The sequence below is a fragment of the Macrobrachium nipponense genome, chromosome 24 (assembly GCF_015104395.2).
Source record: "Macrobrachium nipponense isolate FS-2020 chromosome 24, ASM1510439v2, whole genome shotgun sequence".
Classification (NCBI taxonomy): Eukaryota; Metazoa; Arthropoda; class Malacostraca; order Decapoda; family Palaemonidae; genus Macrobrachium; species Macrobrachium nipponense.
In genome coordinates, this window is record NC_061091.1 from 70,842,463 (window position 1) to 70,855,231 (window position 12,769).

Here is a 12,769-nt window from a genome sequence, read left to right on the forward strand (position 1 = left end):
TATATATATATATATATATATATATATATATATATAGATATATATTATATATATATCTATATATATATATATATATATATATATATATATATAAACAGTGTACCATGCTTCTAAGAAATCAATAGAGGGATCCACAGTAATGTCCTTGTTTATCTAGATATAATATATTTATGGAAATATATACAAAGCTTAAAGCTTTCGTCCATCCTCCTGTGGACTTGATCACTAAGATTTTTGCTTAGTGATTAATTAATTAAGATAACCTCTTGCGTGTCCGGTGAATGAACCCAGTAGTTACAACCAGCCACCAGATACTAATCAAGTCCCTTTCGCTAGACATAAAAATAGTGCTTCCACGAATGCAAACTTATATCGATGACACCAGATTCATTTACATTGTATGATGTAATCATAATTATTTATAATTGTATATGTGTGTGTGTTGACAGGTGTCGGTTGGCCTCCTAGCCTGGTGTGCAAATGTAGGCTGATTTCTGTTTTTGTTTATTTGTAGAGGTAATACGTCCAGAGTGTACTGGCAGAGGTGTATGGCCAGCATTGCACCGGTTAAGCATGTGTGGGAGTTTGATATGGAGCGCCAAGGTGTAAGTTACTGTATTGATTAATCATATGTGCTTATATTTATGATGAATTTGGCAATGTTATAGTGGGATATACTGTATGTTTGTATTTGTAATGGAGTTAGTGTTATTGCTGTGTTGGGTACAATGGACTGCTTACATTTTATATTTGATTTTACGAATATTGCTGTGTTGTTTTGCATATTTTATTAGGATTACATTTTAAGTGTCTGTTTACAATTTGGAGGTTTGTTTTAATTTGGAAACTTGTTTACAGGCTGAATGTTACTCAATAAAGTATTCATGTGGCACTTGGTGACTGTATCTACCCGATCCATACAATTCAGCACCTGCTATCCATGGTTGAGGGAACTTGATTGGACATTCTACACATCCCTGCTAGTCAAGATGGATCGAGCCAAGACAGTGCGTACATCGGAGAGGAGGAAATTCAACCGAACCCTGAAACTGTTCGACGAGATTGTGAAGCAAGACGACTCGACAGAGATTTTGAAGCCTGCATTTGATGAGGTCTGTGAAGCCTATAAGAGGTTAGAAAAGGCTAATGATGATTTTATTTCGTGCATTGATGAGTCTCATGAGAATTATGTTAGCCTATTAGAATCGGCTGAGGATTATATAATTGAAGTGTATAGGTTGAAATGTAAGGCACATTCTCAAATACTTGCAAAAATAGACAGTGAAAAGGGTAAGCAAAAACAGACAACACAAAGTTTTATAGTTAAGAAGCTTGAACCTCCTAGATTTGACGGACAAATAAGACTGTACCCATCCTTTAGAAAGGACTTTGTCAGATTAATGATTAAGAACTATGGGGAGGATCCATATGTCCTTAAGCAGTGTTTGTTAGGCGAAGCCTTGAAAGTGGTACTTGGGGTTGATGATGATTTCCATAAGATGGATGGTTCCCCAGACTTGATGAAAAATTTGGAAATGTAACAAAGGTGGTGGACTCTGTTTTGTGTGAGATAAGAGCCCTTAAGCCTGTGCCAGAAGGCAACAACAAAAAACTTGTGGAATTGGTGAATACTATGGAGAGGGGATGGCTTGATATGTGTAAGCTAGATCTTAAATCAGAAATGAATAACACTACTGTAATTAGCTTAGTAGAAAAGCTCTTACCCCCAACATTGAAAAGGGAATGGGTTTAAAAGCTAGTGAGTCCCAAAGTGAGAAGGGAATTGGAAAATTATTAGAATTTTTAGAAAAAGAAAGGAAGGTAATAGAGTATGTGCAGGAAGGAGTGAGGTCAAGTACAACCACTGATAGGGCAGCAGTGCACAGTGCGACTCATGAGGATCACTGTTATACAGATAATTTGAATGAAGCAATTAAGCAGTTAAGAGAAAACCAAGAGTCGCAACAACAACAATTAAATGAATGTATTGTAAACATGAACCAAATTGCTTCAAACTTATCAAATCAAGCTAGGAGTAGACCTAACATGTCACCTAACATTAATAAGAACTGTTGGTTTCATGGTACAGCTTCCCATAGCATTTTGGATTGTTCAGGGTTTCAGCACTTGGATAATAAATCTAAATATGAGCTGTTAAAAAGCAATAGAGTATGCTTCATCTGCTTACGAAAGGGACATGTCAGTAGTGGACTGTTTGAACAGAGAGTTATGTCATATTAAAGATCAAAATAATGAAGTATGCGGCAGACGTCACCACCCTATTCTCCATTCTTTGTTTGTACAAAATTATTTCACCAGTCGAGTACAGGGAGGGTCAAATAACTTATTGTCGAGGGAGGGAGTATTGTTGATGATTGGACATATGCAGAGTAAAGGGCAAAAGGTGGCAACATTGTGGGATTCAGGTTCAAATTTAACCATGATTACGCATCGATGGCAAACAAGTTGGGTTTGAGAGGTAAAGATGAAGTCTCACTGTAACTAAAGTTGGAAATAGCACTGAGCTGTTTGACAGTAAAGTTTATAATGTGCCAATTACTGATTTGACTGGTACTGAATGGACTATTGAAGCTTGTGGTATCAATGAAATTACATCTGACATTGCAGAATTTGACACCACATTGATAGCTAAATTATTTGTTGTAGAGGAGTGGAAAATTTGTCGGCCAACAGGCAAGGTAGATTTGTTAATTGGCGTGGATCACAGTAGCATGATACCTCAAGTGGTTAGAACCATTGATACCTTACAGCTAATGCAAAACAATTTTGGAATGTGTGTAAGAGGTTCATATCCAGTTATGAATAAGAATATGGGTACTAATAGTGTCTTAACGGTAAGGATTAGCCACATGACTGTAGCTCTGAGGTCAATGACATCATACCACGATACAGTGAGAACCTCTCAAAAACAGTTAGAAGATTTTTTTTTCAGTTGAAAATTTTGGAACTTCATGTATACCTAAATGTAGTGGTTGTAAATGTGGGAAGGGTTCATTGAGTGGGGAACATAGCTTGAAGGAGGAAATGGAATTAAAACAGATAGAAGAAGGACTTAATTTATTATGATTCAATAAATGGGTGTTGGATTGCAAGCTATCCATGGATTAAGGATCCTAACAAACTCCCTAATAATGTTTCCCTTGCATATGGAAGACTAAAATCTACTGAACGAAGGTTAATAAAGCTCGGGAGCGATTACTCTAAAAAATATAATGATCAGATTTTAGATATGGTTCATAGGGAAGTTGCTAGAAAATTGAACATAGATGAGATAAGTAATTATAATGGTCCCGTTCACTACTTGCCCCACCATGAAGTCCACAAGCCAGACTCAGTTTCTACCCCTTTGAGAATTGTGTTCAACTCTTCTTCCTCTTACCTTGGTCACGTACTCAATGATTACTTTGCAAAGGGCCCTGATGTGCTAAACAACATGATTGCTATACTGATACGTTTTAGGCAACATGCTGTGGCCTTCGTAGCAGATATTAAGAAAATGTACAACTCTGTACGAATTTCAGAACTTGATCAACATACTCATAGGTTTTTGTGGCGGACTTAGAAACTGACAGAGAGCCAGATCACTATGTGCTTACTACTGTGACCTTTGGTGATAGACCTAGTGGCATAATAGCAATGATGGCCTTACGTAAAACCACCGAGATGGATGAATCCTTTCCCCTAACTGCAGAGTTGATCAATCGCAACTCGTATGTTGATGATATACTGTCAAGTGTATCGACGGTTGAAAGGGCTAAGAGAAATATTGTAGAAGCTAATGCAATATTATCTCGGGGAGGATTTCAGATCAAGCACTGGGTTATGTCAGGTGAGAGTCCAGAAGATAATTTTCTTAACATCTTGAAAACTGATAAGGAAAAGGTACTGGGGTTGAACTGGAATCCTAAGGAGGACCTGTTTTTCTATGTGATAAAGATAAATTTCTCTAAGAAAGTAAAAAATATTCGAATGGAGCCACCCATAAAGAAATCAGAAATCGATGAGAAACTCCCAAATACGTTAAATCGAAGGATGGTACTCAGTCAAACTGCTTCGGTATATGATCCCCTTGGGTTCATTGTGCCATTCACCTTGAAAGCAAAGTTGCTTATGCGCGATTTACTAACCACCATCAGTGAAAAGGAGCGAAGATTAGATTGGGATGAAGCAATGCCACAGTATAGTATGAAAGATGGAGAAAGTTATTTCAAAGAAATGTATGAGTTAGAAACTTTGACGTTCCATAGATGTGTGAAGCCTAAAGACGCCGTTGGTAAGCCTGATTTAGTCATTTTTGCAGATGCAAGTAAGTTAGCTTATGGAGCCTGTGCGTACTTGTGTTGGAAAGTGAGGGAAGGACCCTTTGTAAGCAAACTCTTGATGGCAAAGAATAGGATTGCTCCTACTCGACAGCTCACCATCCCACGGTTAGAGTTGTATGGGGCTGTGTTGGCCTGCCGGTTGAGGACTGTGATTGAGAAGGAAATAGACATTGAACTTGAGTCAGTCATACATATTATTGATTCATCTATTGTCAGAGCACAAATTTGTAATAAGTCAAGCAGTTTTAATATTTTTGTCGCTACTAGAGTAGCAGAAATTCAAACTAAATCAAAATCTGTTGAATTGTTTTGGACATCCTCAGGAAATAATCCAGCAGACTTAACTACAAGGCCTACACACCCTATGCTTTTAGATTCTGATTCTTTATGGCAGAATGGACCCCCATTTATGTGTTTACCTGTTAGTGAATGGCCCATCAGTCAGTCAAATGATCTCGAACTACCAGAATATTGCTCCAGTCAAAATTGTAAAGTAATCTATATAGGGATAATACTGTTTATCAATTGCTGTAAATAGATATGGTAGTTACAGTAAGCTTTTAAGAGTGACTGCTAGAGTTTTGAAGGCAGTTAGGTTGAGGTCATTTAAAGGTGTCTTTTTAGTTCCTCACTCAGATGATCTGAAAGTAGCAGAGGATATATGGGTGGGGTGGGTCCAGAAGACTATAGCTGTTGACTGGGAAAAGAGATATGAGAGACTTGGAGCTGTGATGAATGAGGAAGGTTTAATATGTGTTGGTCAAAGGATTTCAGTATGGCTGAAGGATAATTGGAACAGGAGTACATTTGTATTGTTACCTGTTAGGCATTCATTCACAAGATTGTATGTTAAACACATCCATGAGATAGATCATGCTGGTGTAGAGGTAACCTTAGCCAAATTGCAATCCAAGTTTTGGGTGCCTGGAGCCAGGAAACTTATAAAGTCAGTGAAGGCTCGGTGTGTCATTTGTTGTAAATTGGCTAAGAAGACTGAAGAGCAATGCATGGGTCAGTGTCCATCTGAGAGACTTCAACCCGCCCCACCCTTTTTTAATACAGCTATTGATTTGTTCGGACCATTTATTGTGAAAGACATGGTCAAAAGGCGCACTAGAAAAAGGGTTTATGGGATAATCTTTAATTGTATGGTGGGTAGAGCTGTGTACTTAGATTTAGCAGAGGGTTATGATACAGAGAATTTTTTAATGACATTACGTAGGTTTGTCGCCATAAGAGGATTTCCAAAGCGTATGCATTCAGATGGAGGCACACAGTTAGTAGCAGGTAACAAAGAATTGCGAACTATGGCCAGGAACTGGAATATGACACAAATTTTAGAGTTGGTAGTGTTTTCGGGAATGAGTTTGGACATTCAACAAGTCTGGCAGATGCTCCATGGGAGAATGGGTGCAGCGAATCTCTGATAAAGTCTGTAAAGAGATGTATTATGATGTCTGTTGGTACTAATATTCTTTCATGGAGTGAGCTTCAGACTTGTATGTTTGAGATTGCTAATTTAATGAATAGCCGTCCAATTGGTCTCAAACCAGGGTTTGATCCCAGTTTGGGCATTTATCTTTGCCCTAATGACTTGCTCTTAGGTCATACAGGTATCAGAGTCCCAAGTGGATTATGAGATGAAAGTAATAATCCAAGGCAAAGTTTTCAGTTTATGCAGAAGATTGTAAATTCTTTTTGGAAGAGGTGGCATCGAGATTATTTTTCTTCACTTTTAGTTAGGCAAAAATGGCATACTCAGCGTAGGAATTTAAGACCAGGTGATATTGTACTTATACAGGAAAACAATATTGTAAAGGGTGCATGGGAAAATGGCTGAAGTTGCCGTAGCTGTACCTGGAAGTGATGGTCATGTACGAGATGTAACCTTGAGGTATAAAGTGCATAAACCAGGTCCACAGTACAAAGGTCAAACCGATATGTTAATTAAACGGTCCGCTCATAGACTGATAGTTTTACTTCCTGTTGAAGAGCGTGGTGAATGTTGAGTTATGGTGGGGGGAGTGTATGATGTAATCATAATTATTTATAATTGTATATGTGTGTGTGTTGACAGGTGTCGGTTGGCCTCCTAGCCTGGTGTGCAAATGTAGGCTGATTTCTGTTTTTGTTTATTTGTAGAGGTAATACGTCCAGAGTGTACTGGCAGAGGTGTATGGCCAGCATTGCACCGGTTAAGCATGTGTGGGAGTTTGATATGGAGCGCCAAGGTGTAAGTTACTGTATTGATTAATCATATGTGCTTATATTTATGATGAATTTGGCAATGTTATAGTGGGATATACTGTATGTTTGTATTTGATTTTACGAATATTGCTGTGTTGTTTTGCATATTTTATTAGGATTACATTTTAAGTGTCTGTTTACAATTTGGAGGTTTGTTTTAATTTGGAAACTTGTTTACAGGCTGAATGTTACTCAATAAAGTATTCATGTGGCACTTGGTGACTGTATCTACCCGATCCATACATACATCATAATCATCTTCCAGTGGTTACATCAAATCTTCCTTTTTAATCGTTCCATTCATCGGTTTTTACCGCATTTTTTGTTCCTTCCTTGCGCGATCGATTTCAATGTTAACTAATTATTAAATAGTCTCCAGTTTGTAGGGGTGCCGATCGTAGAAAATATTTGCCAAAAATACACTAATCAAGACAGGCTAATGAAATTATCAGGCATTATTAGCACTATAATAACGCATATTCACTGTGAGTTTTATCATCCTACAGGGAAAATAAATGATTTTATGAAAAAAAAATGTGAAACTCAGTGTCCCTTGTACAAGGGACACTGGTGGTCGGTGAGAAAACTACAGTCTTGAATTGAAATTCGGTCTTACAGAATGTTGGTATATCCACCTGGAACATGCACATAAATTATTATCAAAATAGAACAGTAAATAAGCACGTAATAACAAAAAAAAAGAGCAACAACTAAAGCAAATGCCCCGGCCATAAATATGGAAATCGCAAATATTATAGTATATCTCTCAAAAATTAGTCGATGTCGTTTTCTACGTTTCCTAAGATTAGTTTCATCACAGAAAACAACTTTAGGGGTATCTAAACTAATTTTTCAAATTTCTTGTCCTAAGAAAAAATAGCTTTTTCGCTTTTTCTCTGGTTTGATTTTTTTTCGGGAGGAGGGGGGGCATTATTTCTTTGATTGTTCTAAATAATATAATTTTTAGATGTTTTAGGCTATCAAGTGACATAATAACTACAAACTCTCAGAAGGTTTTGTCCCTAAATCGAGGTTTGAATTTTTTCTGAATATTTCTTCCTAGCTATTATCTCATTTATCGGCGTGGCTTTCGCTGAAGTTGTGCTCTTTTTTTTTGTTATTACGTGCTTATTTACTGTTCTATTTTGATAATACTTTATGTGCATGTTCCAGGTGGATATACCAACATTCTGTAAGACCGAATTTCAATTCAAGACTGTGTCAGTGTCCCTTGTACAAGGGACACTGAGTTTCACATTTTTTTTCATAAAATCATTTATTTTCCCTGTAGGATGATAAAACTCACAGAGACTATGCGTTATTGTGCTAATAATGCCTGAAAATTTCATTAACCTGTCTTGATTAGTGTATTTTTGGCAAATATTTTTACAATCGGCACCCCTACAGACTGGTGCAAACTGGAGCCTACCCTTAATTAAAAGTACGTGGCCTCAAAATGGTTAACCCTTAATCTTACCTACAACAAAACCATTTATTACAGAAAATCGTTACTGGATTCATGAACTGATTCCGTTGCATTTTGTAGTTGTAGGTAAGAGTGTGTACTTTAGCATTTGGCCTAACAGTTTGAAAAGCATTCGCCTTCACCCTCAACAAACCTTTATTCCAAGAGATAATATTATAGATATTATTAGAAAACATTAATGCTAGATATAGCAATAACAATACAGTAATATCTCTAGTTATCTTGGATGATTTTGCATAAGAGTAACGTGCATTTGTGTTTGATAAGAGAGGTTATTGCTGATGGTGTGCGGGATGGCGGTTGGTGTTCTCGTGTGTTTTAAATACACTACTTTCCCCTCCCTCAATAAACTGACTTCATTGTATTATTAATTTTCGTTCCAGAAAATATAGATTTTATTATATTATAATTTAAATGACAATATTAGATTCATGATATTTTCGCTGAACATGAAGTAGCTTTTTGAAACTTATGTTCATTGTTTGCGTGAGAAAACTTTCACATTTAAGATTGATAAGTTAAGTCTTGGGTGGAAGTAGATAAATAATCTGCTTTGCTGGAATTCTGGACTTCTACAGTAACGTCCTCATCATTTAGAAAGGGATTTCTATATATATATATATATATATAAATATATATATCTCTATATATATATATATATATATATATAATATAATATATAATATATATATATATATATATAATAATATATATATATATATATATATATATATATATATATATAATGTCTTTTTACTGTAATTCATCAGCATAATATGAAGACAAAAGGACCATAAAACACTATTTGAACATTGCAACCATATAATTCGAGCACTTCCTTCTGTGCTCCTGATCACTGGTAAAATATGGACATAGGATATCTTACAAGAGTTTACATACAAGCATAGTAGCTGTCTGCACAAAAGGAAAATGCTGGAGTCTGCTATCATCAATCAAACCAATAATATGAACCTGTCAGGAGGACATTGGAAATCGGATGACATCGACGAATTAATCCTTGGGCCGATCCTTAAGCAGGTCAAGTCAAGTATATCTTAGTTTTACCAGACCACTGAGCTGATTAGCAGCTTTCCTATAGTTCGACAGATCTAAACCCTGTTGCCACATTTTACCAGTATCCAGTTTTTAATGAATACTACCTTACTTATAACTATGAATCAAATAAATCGGTAGTTTTAAAAGTTTTTAGCATGTTTTGCTGGACTTAAGCATTCACATAAGTGATTATTTTATTTGTAAATAAAATGAGAAATCGCATTTATAAACGTGACAACTGTTTCAAAAGACGCTGCCACTTTTCCCGTTACCTTCGACAGGCGATATGCAGGTGGGCTAAGCCTATTAAACCATGAAGTTTAAAGGAATTATCTCTTAAGCTACCCTTTGGATAAGCCCCACTGCCGGTCTAGCTGAGAACTCTAGCGCCAAAAAGAATGATTTCTTGCTTTAGGTTACCGAGAGCAATAGTCAGTAGGGAAATTAATTCATTCCTACAGAAAGCACGCTGTGAAACGGGCAAATGCAGTTAAACATTCCGAAAACTTGCAAACAGGCGATGCTGCAAAGGATGGCTGTTAATAATAAACTAAGATCATCTGACGACGAAGATTCTTCGTAATGTACATTTTGTATAGAATCATATTATTACAATTCCTGTGATAATTATTGTAAATAAATTTTTTCTCTCCCAATGATGAGTTTATGTGCAGCAACCTTATAAAAAGTAAAAATTGTTACACGCATTAGATTTATGAGTTATAACACGATCCAGACCGTGAGTGAAAGGAAATGAAATCTAAGTAAATCATAACTTGATGAATGAAAATGAGGGGAAACCTGAATTGAAGAGCAATGAAATGCAAAATATTACAAACTTGTTTAGGAAATAGATAGTATAGCAGACGGAAAATTCAAATAATAAAAAAGAATAAATAGAAGTAATCTACTACTAAGATTATAAGTAAATGTCATAAGACATACATACTCAATGGCAATTACCGATTTTTATTACTTTTAATGAAAAAGATCATTATATAAAATATGTAATATAATATGCAAAACTTAAGGGTATAAGTCATAACAAATATAACAATAAATAGTCTTAAAAGTAATAACCAAATAGAATATGGATCGAGTTTACGGATTAGGATTTATACGGTCAGTTTCATTAGGTACTGTCCTAAATATTGCCTCCCTGGGAGATGGCTGAGGACTTAAGGGGACGATTTAAAGGTTAAGAGAGAACTGGCAACAGTTTTTCTCAAGGAAGTAAACAATCTATCAGTTTAGATCTGTCGGGCTATAGTGCTGGCCCGAAGGGTTAGATATTTTGACGTGGCTAGGAACCAGTTGGTCACCTAGCCCTTTAACGCCGATTGGACGTATTAAACGTCGATATAAATTGTCTGTTGGGTGCCTATTGGACGTATGGTATGTCGATATAAAAAAGTTTTTTTAAAAATTCTCAGAAAAATAGTTATAGGCCTACTAGGCGAAAACTTTTCAATCACGCGCCTTGGGGGATGCTGGGAGCTCACGGATCAAGGCGTTGTTTTGTTTACAATCGCTACCCAGGCGCGCAAGCGCGAATTTCTTTCTTCTCGCACTAAAAAGCATCAGTGACACATCTCTGAAATTATTTCGTCACTTTGACATAATTTTTGCACCATTTTATATTAGCCGTTACATGGAGTATTATATATGAAAATGTGCGCAATTTCATGTAAAATACAACCAAAAACAACTCATGGTTGTAGCTTTTATCAGTTTTGAATAATTTTCATATAAATAACGATAAGTGCCAAAATTTCAACCTTCGGTCAACTTTGACTCTACCGAAATGGTAAAGAAACGCAATTGTAAGCTAAAACTCTTATATTCTAGTAATATTCAGTAATTTACCTTCATTTTGCAACAAATTGGAAGTCTCTAACACAATATTTCGATTTATGGTGAATTTATGCAATAAACTTTTTCCTTACGTCCGCGCGGTAACTTCCAAAAAAATCAGAAATTTTTTCGTCCGATTGTCGTAATGTTTCCACCATTTTAAATTAGCCGTTACATGAAGTTTTATATATACAAATGTGCGCAATTTCATGTAGAATACAACAATAAACAACCAATGGTTGTAGCTTTTATCAGTTTTGAAACAATTTCATATAAATAACGATAAATAGAAAAAATTCGTCCTACGGTGAACTTTAACTCGACTGAAATGGTCGAAAACTGCAATTGTAAGCTACAAAACTTACAGTCTAGTAATATTCAATCAATTACCTTCATATTGCAACAAACGGGAAGTCTCTAGCACAATATTTCGATTTATGGTGAATTTCTGAAAACAGCTTTCTTTTTACGTCCGAGTGTTACGAATTCATGTATCATTTTGTGATAATATTTTCTCTGTGTTGCCTTGATCGTTTTACAATGTGTTATATACCAAAATGATTGCAATTTAGTGAACAATACAACGAAAAAAAATTAACTCATTAGCTTTAACCGTTTTGCTCACAGCGCGATTTGTATACAATTATATATGAAAATTTTTTTCGCGCTGTCATATATCCCAATATTTAGATATGATAATGATATTTTTTTCCATTTCCTGATGGTTGCATACTAAACTTAGTTCTAGGCAATGACAAAATAAGGAGCCAAAAATGAATTCTTAATCTTGAAAACTAAGCGTGCTATGAATTTTTTGAAAAAAACATTTTTTCAGCTTCGGCGCTCACTCGCGAACGCCGACTGCATACGGGAGACGATTTTTAAAATACCTCTTCGGCGTTTAAGGGCTAGCAATGGGACCTAGAGTATATTGTGGGATTCGAACCACATTATACCGAGAAATTAATTTCTATCATCAGAAATAAATTCGTCTAATTCGGCGTTGGCCGACCCGGGAATCGAACTTCGGACAACCGGATTGGTAGCAGAGAGCGAAAACCACTCTTCCAACGAGGAGCTAATCCTCAAGCAGGTGTCCAAGAACATCCGACCACCGGACGAGTCGCCAGACGAGAGTTAATGAGGCCAGAAATCACCAGGGAATATTCTAATCCCATCCTTCCCGGGTCACCAATAGAGACTTACTGCCACACCTACATATACTTGTATAAAAACTCTTGTAAGATATCCCATGTTCACGTTTTACCAGTGCTCGAAATATATAGTTGGAATGTTGAAATTGTGTTTTATGGGCCTTCTTATATATATATATATATATATATATATATATATATATATATATATATATATATATATATATATATATGCTTAAAAATCACAGTAGATGCACGTGACTTCATTAAATAAGCGAATACCACAGGAAAATGATAGTCAGAAATCCAAGCGCATTCGTTTTTACAATGACATTGTCAAGGAACGAATGAAATACAATTGGAGAGAAAGGTCTCAGGTACACAACAAGATCATGAATACCAGATGGTTAATTGTCAAAAGGTATAAATTAAGAGATAATCCAGGATTATCGGATATCACATGGTCACAAACCTAAACAGTTTTAACCCTAACCGAAACTACAAAGTATCCGTACAGTCCAAAACATGTAAAAACTGAATATAGTAATTTTATTGCTTATATTTATCTACAACTTTTTCATTATGAAGGCATCAAGTTTAAGTAAACCGAGACTTAAATTTAGAACATT

General features: G+C 35.8%; 1 long non-coding RNA gene across 1 annotated transcript; it reads left to right on the top strand.

Annotated features, from left to right (window-relative positions):
* Positions 1 to 480: 480 nt before the first annotated feature.
* LOC135204240 (uncharacterized) lies at positions 481 to 892 on the top strand. Its single transcript, XR_010312145.1, has 2 exons — positions 481 to 605; positions 859 to 892. It is a non-coding gene; the product is annotated as an uncharacterized LOC135204240 (long non-coding RNA).
* Positions 893 to 12,769: the final 11,877 nt, after the last annotated feature.